Source organism: Sinocyclocheilus rhinocerous, unplaced genomic scaffold (assembly GCF_001515625.1).
Source record: "Sinocyclocheilus rhinocerous isolate Xijiao unplaced genomic scaffold, SAMN03320098_v1.1 scaffold4108, whole genome shotgun sequence".
Lineage (NCBI taxonomy): Eukaryota > Metazoa > Chordata > Actinopteri > Cypriniformes > Cyprinidae > Sinocyclocheilus > Sinocyclocheilus rhinocerous.
This window is the reverse complement of record NW_015658758.1, coordinates 9,527-17,439: the sequence shown is the minus strand read 5'-3', so window position 1 is coordinate 17,439 and position 7,913 is coordinate 9,527. Positions and strand designations below refer to the sequence as shown.

The 7,913-nt window shown below is 38.3% G+C and overlaps 1 pseudogene; it reads left to right on the top strand.

The window, feature by feature from the left end:
• The first annotated feature begins 498 nt into the window (after positions 1-498).
• Positions 499-7,605, top strand: LOC107722923 (zinc finger protein 239-like; annotated as a pseudogene).
• Positions 7,606-7,913: the final 308 nt, after the last annotated feature.

Here is a 7,913-nt window from a genome sequence, read left to right as displayed (position 1 = left end):
ACATGAGAATGGTTTCTGTGAGTATTGTGGGGAAAGAAACAGTAGAGCATGTAATATACAATTGTAAAAAATATAACGACGAAAGAAAGGAATTATTAACATTCTTAAATAAAAAGGGAAAGGTAAATAAGGATTTAAGGTACTTGTTAGGATATGAGTTTAATAAAGATAGAGTAGGATATAGGCTGCTAATAAAATACATTTATAGTACAGGGTTGAGCGAGAGGATTTAAAAGCAAACAGGGATGCTGTCGCCTGATCTGGATTTTAGGGAACCAGGGAAGCGTTCTGGAGGAGCTGGAGACGCATCCCCCCTCCATCCCTTTTTTTTTTTTTTTTTTTACATGTTCATATGTCATTTTGAGGATAATAGCTAACATGACTGCACAACAGCAACGTACTGTAGGTGGCGCTATACATTTCGATCGTTATGCGACAAAAAAACTAAAGAAAAAGAAGAAGAAGTCTGTCTGAAATCACTTTCTGGAGGAACCGTGAACAAACGCTGCTTGTAAAGTCGATGAGGAGCGAGACATAAAGCTTCCGGACGCAGCAGCAGCGAGTCTTCTGAGAGGTGAGCAATTCATGCTATTTCACATATTTACATGAACATATGAGACACATTTTACACAGTTTGTTCATGCAACAACATGATGAGATGGTTTCTGTATTGTTTAATTGAGTACAGCGCTGTTTGTGTTTGCTGGCTTAAATAAACTGTTTTTATATACTTGTAGTGTTTGCAGACTCACATATTTACATGAACATATGAGACACATTTTACACAGTTTGTTCATGATGAGATGGTTTCTGTATTGTTTAATTGAGTACAGCGCTGTTTGTGTTTGCTGGCTTAAACTGTTTTTATATACTTGTAGTGTTTGCAGATGAGCAAACACTATAAAAAATATGTCTTGCAGATGTAATGCAGACGTCTCTGTGATGCACGTGTGCTATCAGGGTAATGTTGAGAAGATGTGCTCTGCGTTGTGAAAGTGAATTCGGTTTAAACACAAAAAAATGTAAGCAAGCGTATGTGTGAACCTGGCGTGATGTGTGCGTCTCTAGGAGAGCGCGCAAGTGCTGAATGATTGAAACACGGGCAACAATTAAAAAGAAATGAAAATTATAAACTTAAGGGACGATGCAACACTGCCTCAGTTGTGCAAGTGACTATTCCTGTGTGAACTGTGCAGCTCGCTTATTGTGCAGACGCGATGTGCTGATCTGAAGCCATTTGCGCAATTACATCCCACAGAAAGTTTTCAAATTAGGGCTGTAGCTATCGAATACTTCAGTAATCGAGTATTCTACTGAAAATTCCATCGATTAATCGAGTAATCGGATAAAACATATTTTTGCTTAATTAAAGTGCAATATTAAATATACAAGAGAAAATAAGACAAGTCTCTTAGAATTCTATCTCTCGGTAGAAAAATCAACAATTTTATTTTTTAAATGCATAATATGCAAAGCATACAACAATATTTTCTATCAAAATAAACCTTTAGTTATTACCCATTGTTTCACTGTCTGTACTTGTACTGTACTTGTACTGTGAACAATGACAATAAAGTTGACTGAGATTAAGTGCATTTAAGTGCCATACATTGACAAATATCTGATCTTGTAAGACGCTCATATTGACCGTTTAACCGTTAACCGAAAGTAAAAAGTTTGACGATTAATACTAGCCTATCAGTTTAAACGTTTTAAAGGGTATTTTTTTAATTAATTTTTTCCAAGTATTTTTTTTAAGTTTGCTGGATGTTGAAAGAACAGTATGCTATAGGCTTACATATTTGATAACCCCCGGGGAAAAATCAACCCAGGGAAACAGTTTAAAAGTAGCCCGATTCCGTGGAAAAAAACGTGGACTTTGCAATCCTGCATCCAACAGGAGGCTTGACTGATCAGGGGTCGAGAGTAAGGAGCGATGACTGACAGACCATGCTGGAGGATTTGCTGCTCAGCAGATCCTGAGCTCATTGACAAATATCTGATCTTGTAAGATGTGCACCCAGAGTACGCATGATCATGAAATTCAAAGTGAAAGTGAACCGTTGCGGGAGTGGGCAGTAATGGTCAGAAATTCAGCGGGAGCAGAATTCCGAAACAGTCCCGCGCAGAGCTCTACTCCAGACTATCTGCACAGCACAACTATACAGTGCATTCGGAAATGTGATTTAAAATTTTTTTTTTATAAATTTGCAAAGATTTTAAATACATTTCTTTCACGTTGTCATTATGGGGTATTGTTTGTAGAATTGAGGAAAATAACTAATTTAATCTATTTTAAAATAAGGCTGTAACATAACAAAATGTGGAGAAAGTGAAGCACTGTGAATACTTTCCGGATGCACTGTAGAACAAGGGCAGGGTAAAGCGAATATCTGACTAATATCAATCCTAAAACTAACTTTACTTGGCTAGGTTAAATGCAGATGGGACACCATACTTGGCCACGTCACTTTACTCACTCACTTATTAATGATTTACAAAGAGCACTGAAGATACTCAAGAAAAAAGAGGTTGGTGCTTATTCTTCATTCTTCATTAATAATGCTGAGGGTTTTAAAGCTACAAGCAGATTTAGATTTGTTGTGTTAGGAAAAATCTTTAGAGCTGTGCAATAATATAGCTAGAGTATCAAATAATAAGGGACACATTCTACGAACTGGGTCCTTTTTTTCCAACAACCGGCTTTTCTGACAAGATGCGCGTTAAATATCGCATGCGATTTATCGTGCAGCCCTAGACAGAACACATTTTGGGTTAATTTTACCCAGCAAATTGGGTTGTTTATTTAACCCAGCATAATGGGTTGATACATTTTTACTACAATAGCTTGTTTTTTTTTACTTCATACATGAAATAATGTTTACAGATCAACTTAAAGGGTTAGTTCACCCAAAAATGAAAATTAGCTTGTGTTTTACTTACCCTCGAAGCATCCTAGGTGTATATGACTTTCTTCTTTCAGACAAATCCACTCAGAGTTATATTAAAAATGGTCTTCGATCTTTCAAGCTGTTTAATGGCACTCAGCGGGTGTTGCAGTTGAACAGTCCACAAGTCGTCAAATAAAGCTCGCGCATTCATAATAAAACGTGCCACAGACGGCTCCGGGGGATGAATAAAGGCCCGCTGTTGCGAATTCATGAGTTTTTGTAAGAAAAATATCCATATTTCAAATGTAATAAACCAAAAATGTAATTTTCTTTTAGTAAATGATCTCATTCTGTTTGTGACACTGTATGCTACAAAACCATGTTGCTTTTTACTACCAAGATGCAGTTTTTTGAGCGCAAGTTATTTCATAACGGATACAAACAATAACTGCCCCCGAAGAAATGAGATGTAAACAAAGGAATTACCATCCATATTACAATGTTATTGCTTTGTTGGACTGAAAGTGCTCTATGGGATGTTGTTCAGCTTTCATTTAGAATGATATATAGTTTGTCAAGATTAATCATGTCCCTTTTCATTTAATCTATTCGTAAACATTGACACGTGCAAACAGAGCGTTCAGTGCGCCGGCGTCCAGGTGCGGGTTAACAGGTTAAGGACCCAGAAATTTTCGCAAGCAGTTGCAATCAACAGATATGCCCTTACCTCTTGTATTGGAAAGTGTAGTCAGAAGTTTCAGGAATCCTCCCCGGTGTCCGAGCTCACTCAGCCAGGTCCGGGCTACTTGGGGCTTTGACAGAAGTCTTTTTCAAGTTCAGATAATGGGTTACCGATAATAAAATACTCCGAGACTAGTTTAAAAAGAAGTTTAACACATCACCATTTGAAATGGTTTCGCTTTATTAAAAACAATAACTCATAGGTATTGAAATCAAAAGTAACAGCGAGAAGTCTTCACCTCGAAGTGCGGCATGAATGTGCTCCAAACATAGCATTTTATAGTCATGTATAAAATTTGCATTAATACAATAAGTCTCTTACTTCCATTTTTGTCAAACATAGTGAACACAAACACCCACACACTTAACTCTCTTTGTAAGCATAAACCTAGGTTGCTAGAGTTACCAAAGCCAGGATATGTGACCTTTATCACAGTTAACAAGTTCATAGTAGCATAAGTTCAAATGGAATAATTGCAGCATCTTTCAAAGAAGCAAGCAAATCTATCTCTACTTTAATCTAAACAATTGCGACACCTTAAAGGCATAGGCAAGGCAGATAGCAGTTTCTAAACTACATAGCAACACTTCTTGAGATAAGATAAAAACATAACAACAGTTAGCTAGAAGTTCCATCTCGCAACAGTATATGTTGCAAAATGCATCTCCTTACAGAACCGTTGTGCAACTTAAACAGGATATATATATATATATATATATATACAGGTGCATCTCAATAAATTAGAATGTCATGGAAAAGTTCATTTATTTCAGTAATTCAACTCCAATTGTGAAACTCCTGTATTAAATAAATTCAATGCACACAGACTGTATATATGTGTGGCATTTTTAACGGTTGCTAACCACAAGTTGAGCAACACCTGCTTGTTACACCCCAGACGGGCACATGTTCAAATTGCATCTAAAATATTTTAGAGGCTCAGTTAGGAGTTTGCAGCCTCAACAGTTCTAGATCATTTGCTAAAGATTGTAACTCCAAATGAAAATGATTCAAATCAATCATTTCCTTCAACATTCTCATAATTTTCTTATTTAGAGCTTCCTGTTTCCTAAATAATTGGATCATTGTCCTTATTTTAATCTTCTGATGTTCCAGCTCCATCTTGTTTCCCTCGGCGCCGTTCCATCTTCTTTTGTTTAACTTTTCGGCTCCAGTCCTTTTGAATCCCTTGGACAAGGAGATCATCAAAATGAATTTCTAGTTTACCTGGTTCATTGTTGCTGTTTCCAATTGAGAATTGAACGGGAATTGCATATTTATTGGGTCACTTTCTATTGCAATTTAAATGTGGCTAATGTTTTAGCACATCTGATCTCTTCTGGAAGCTGATTCCAACTGCGGGCGGCATGATGACTAAAAGCAGATTCCCCTTGTTTTGTGTGAACCCTTGGCATTTGTAATGGTGCTTTTCCACTGCATGGTACGACTCGGCTCGGCACGGCTCAGTACGGTATGGCACGGCATGGCACAGCTCGGTTTGCGTTTCCACTGCAGTTCAGTATCGCTTTAGATTGGGCGGGATTATTCACATGTCGTTATAGTTGCGCCGCCTCTATTGCCGCAACTCCTGAAAAACATTTCATTCCGCGTCGTCCCATCAAGCTCTCGCTGGATCCGCTCCTCTGCTATCAACGAGAGGAACATCTGTAATTCCTCAACAGTCAACGAAACAGCCACTTTTTGGTTGTTAAAAAAGGTGCTCTTGTTAAACAGTTGCGTTCGATCCTTCGCTGGCTGTGCTGATTTAAATCTAGTGATTCTATTGTGTTTGTGTCGCAAGTTCAGTGACGCAGGTAGTGAAGATTCTCTCCGGCCAATCCGTGATCAGCAGAGTTTACACGTCACGTTTTGGTAACAGTACGGTTCACTTTGAACGTCAACCGAGGTGGTACTAAAAAAGTACCAGGTACTGTACCCAGTGGAAAACCCCCCAAAAGTAAACCGTACCGAGCCTAGCCGTACCATGCAGTGGAAAAGCGCCATAACTGACTCGATCCTAATGATCTGAGTGGTCTGTAAGGCTTATATTTGGTGAGCATATCTGCAATGTATTTAGGTCCTAGGCCTAAGATTGCTCTTTTTCAGGAGGGGCTTAACAACTGCAGTTTTCAGGGAGTTTGGAAAAGTCCCAGAGAGAAGTGAGGCGTTCACCACTTCTAAGATATCTGCTTCTAAACAGTAAAGCACCCTTTTGAAAAAAATATGTGGGAAGTGTGTCAAGGTCGCAGGTTGATGATTTAAGGTGCTGTAGTATTTACTAGGTAAAATAAAATGTACACACACCTGTATTTTGCTGAAGAAATGCATCAATTCGATGGCGTTTAGAACGACTCTCTTCTGAAGAGAACGCAAAATCACTGCGATAAATAACTCAACCGCTGGGTTACGTCTGACCCAGGACCCAGGAGTAACACAAAAACTAGCCAAACATTGAAAAAAGAACTAACGACTTAACAAGCTGAACCCAGCATTTGGGTAAAAAAAAAACCCTGGCATTTTTAGAGTGCAGAAAAACTACTCCGCACCTGGGTAAAAATATTAAAAATAACACAATAAAATTAACCAACAGGTTGATCCCAGCATTTGGGTTAAAAAAAATAACCCAGTCTACACTGTTACATCAGGGATCACTTTTATGTCTTTACATTTCTCTTTTTTACTTTTATTTTAGGGTTGATTGAAGAATACAAGGAGAGTGAAGAACTGAGTGAAGTTGAGGAGAAAAATCACTTCAAAACTGGAGAAAAACCCTTTAGTTGCTCTCAAACCAAACAGAAATATTTGAAGAAAAGAAGAGCCAATAAAGCTTACACCTGCACTCAGTGTGGAAAGAGTTTGACCAGCAAATATGGTCTTGATGTTCACATGAGAGTTCATACTGGAGAGAAACCACACACATGTGATCAGTGCGGGACGTGTTTCACACGAAAAGGACACCTTACAGCACATATAAGAGTTCATACTGGAGCGAAGCCGTTCACTTGTGATCAATGTGGAAAGAGTTTCTCACACTCATCAAGCCTTAAGGAACACATGGCCATCCACACTGGAGAGAAACCATACAAGTGTTCACAATGTGGCAAGCGATTCTTTTGGGCAGGAGACCTGAAGAAACACAACAGGATCCACACTGGAGAGAAACCTTACACATGTGATCAGTGCGACAAAACATTTTTGAGGGCTTCAGACCTGAAGAAACACCTTAATGTTCATACAAAGGAGAAACCACATTCATGTTATTTGTGTGGAAAGAGTTTTTCATGTCTACAATATATGAAAAAACATCAGAAAATACATACTGCTGTGAGAGAGTACATGTGCTTTGAGTGTGAAAATACTTTTATTTCAGCAAATTGTTTAAAACAGCATGAGAGGATTCACACTGGAGAGAAACCGTACAAGTGTTCACACTGTGACAAGAGATTCAATCGGTCAGGACACCTGAAAACACACCAGAGGATTCACTCTGGAGAAAAACCGTACACTTGTGATCAGTGCGGAAAGAGTTTTGCACAAAAAGGATACTTTTCAGCACATTTGAGAGTTCATTCTGGAGAGAAACTATTCACTTGTGATCAATGTGGCAAGAGTTTCACACAATCAGCAAACCTTAAGGAACACATGACTATCCACACTGGAGAGAAACCTTACACGTGTTCACACTGTGGCAAGAGATTCAGTCGGTCAGGAGACCTGAAAAAACATGAAAGGATCCACACTGGAGAGAAACCGTATCACTGCACTGCATGTGGGAAGTGTTTCAATCGTTCATCTGCTCTACACAGACATACAAAAAACATTCACAGTAAGTAGATCATCTTCAGATCAGCACTTTCAGGTCTGATGCTGCGTCCTCACCAAATGAGACACAATAATACATCAAGCAAAAAAATATCATCTGGATAAATCTGTCCTAACCAGTCATTACAAGTGACATGACAAAGAAACATTATCTAAAGTTTCACAGTGAATAAAGTTCATCTTCATCTTCAAAACCAGCAGATTCAACTGTGAGATTCAGATCAACTCAAAGATGGAGTTCCTCCCCAAAGAACAATGTCAGAAAGGTGTATTCTTGTGTATAATTCTGCTTCATGATATAAATTGTCATTGTGATTTCATATGAGTTTCATATTATGTTCAATTGTCTTATAATGCATATGCATCACTTGTAGTCTGCTTATTCTTTCATGAAGGAAAGTAGAAGATTTGTACATACTGTTGAAGCTGGAGAAGAGGCTGTAACACTTTTAAGAGAG